This window comes from Pteropus vampyrus, unplaced genomic scaffold (assembly GCF_000151845.1).
Source record: "Pteropus vampyrus isolate Shadow unplaced genomic scaffold, Pvam_2.0 Scaffold494, whole genome shotgun sequence".
Taxonomy (NCBI): domain Eukaryota; kingdom Metazoa; phylum Chordata; class Mammalia; order Chiroptera; family Pteropodidae; genus Pteropus; species Pteropus vampyrus.
This window is the reverse complement of record NW_011889275.1, coordinates 354,136-355,928: the sequence shown is the minus strand read 5'-3', so window position 1 is coordinate 355,928 and position 1,793 is coordinate 354,136. Positions and strand designations below refer to the sequence as shown.

Sequence of the window (1,793 nt, the reverse complement as noted above, 5' to 3'; positions counted from 1 at the left end):
CACACACGTGTGTGAACAAAATTCACCTCTTCTCCAGGTACTCCTCCTGGAGAGAACGAATCCTGGGCAGAGAGGCAGGCCAAGCTGGCCAGGGCCTCTGTGGACGAGGCCGCAGGGAGGCAAAGCCTCTGACCAGGGCTGCGACCAGCCGCACCCCCAATGCAGCACTGATATAATTTCTGGAATAGGAGGGAAATGCTGATCCAGGGATTTGTGTCTCAGGCTGTGTGCCAGGCCAGGGAGTGGGACAGATATGGCCTGAGAGAGACAGGGTGAGTGGCAGAGGGAGGCAGGGAAGGACATAGAGACAGACGCAGAGAAATAGGGCCATGGACACAAAGACACACACACAGACGTGCAGAAAGGTACAGAGACAGAACGAGAGACCCACAGAAAGACGCAGGTACATGCAAGAGAAGTTCAAGTTCAGACACGGAGCGAGATGACGCAGGGCTCCAGAGACAGACAGGTAGAGAGAGAGGAAAGAAAAAGACAGAGAGAGACAGAGACACAGAGATGGGAACACAGAGACCCTGACTTTAGAAAGAAGGAGAGAAAGAGAGACTTCCAAGGGGAGCAAAAAGAAGAAAGCTCCAGAAGAGGCAGCTACGGTTAGGCTCAGAGAGAGGAAAATATTTGCCCAGGTTTGCACAGCCTGGACATGGCAGTCATACTGGTCTGCTTGACTCCAGAGTCCACATGCTCTTCCTCGCCCTGTGCCGCCTCGAGAGGACTGAGAGGGACAGGGCCGATGGGTTTGGGGTCACGGTGACGGAGGGGAAGAGTCACTCGTTTATCCACTCAGCGTTCATGGTTTTCACTTCCCTGCGCGGGGGCGATGCTGGATTGCCGGAGGTGAGTTAGGAGGTGCTGGTCTGGAGGGGAGGCAGACACAAGTCCAAAGCCCTGTACAAGACACATGGAGGGACAGGATTCAGCGGTCTGGAAAAGGCGCAGAGAAAGAACATGCAGAGGAAGGAGACAGAACACACGACTGGGAGGAGGAGGAGGAGTCAGAGAAGGCTTCCTGGAGGAGGGGGCATCTGAGTTTCTCATTAAAGGATGAGGGCGTTTGGGCACCAGAATAAGGGGAGTCTGGACGGGCATTCCAGGCAGAAAGGCATAGCATGAGGGGAGCGGAGACAGGAACAGCCTGGGAGGGATCTGTGAAATGAAATAATTAATACAAGGTGACTGGAGGATGTTTGAAGGGAGGCTGGGACCAGAGCCCGTGGCTCTCAAACGCCTGGCCGAGGGGCTGAACGTGTTGTCCAGGGGTGCTGGGGAGCCATGGGAGGGCAGAGAGCAGGGGAGAGGCAGGGGTAGCAATGAGGATGGGTGGGCGAGGGGGAGGCTGGGGCGAGGGTCCTGGCAGGGGAGGACCAGGCCTGAGTGGCCGTGCTGGCTACAGGAACGGGGAGGAGAGGGAGCGGCAGACTCGGGAGGTAGACGGGGTAGAGCCCTCTGGGCAGAAGAGATTGACGTGTGTCGTGATCGTGGGGGTGGAGGACGCGTCCACTGTCCTGTAGGGATGGACTTGGCACCGAGAGTGGAGGAGGACAGCCTGACGGAGGACGGAGGGCCACGACGACGTGGAAAGGGAAGCAGGGCCTCTGAGGGGCCGAGTCTGGAAACGAGGCTGTTTAAGGGTGGCCTGTTTTCCTTGCCAGTGACAGAAACTCGAATGACCTGAGCATAGAAGAGACTTCACCGCGGGGATGAGGGCTTCAGGCACAGCTGGATTCAGGCGTCCCGGTCATCATCGTCTGCATCCGTGGTCCCCGCTTTCCCCC

At 57.6% G+C, this 1,793-nt stretch overlaps 1 protein-coding gene across 1 annotated transcript in view; it reads right to left on the bottom strand.

The window, feature by feature from the left end:
* The window catches only part of LOC105307428 (synaptotagmin-3-like), an 8,517-nt gene that overhangs the window by 4,962 nt on the left and 1,762 nt on the right, over positions 1-1,793 (bottom strand). The gene's annotated exons all lie outside the window — the stretch shown is intronic.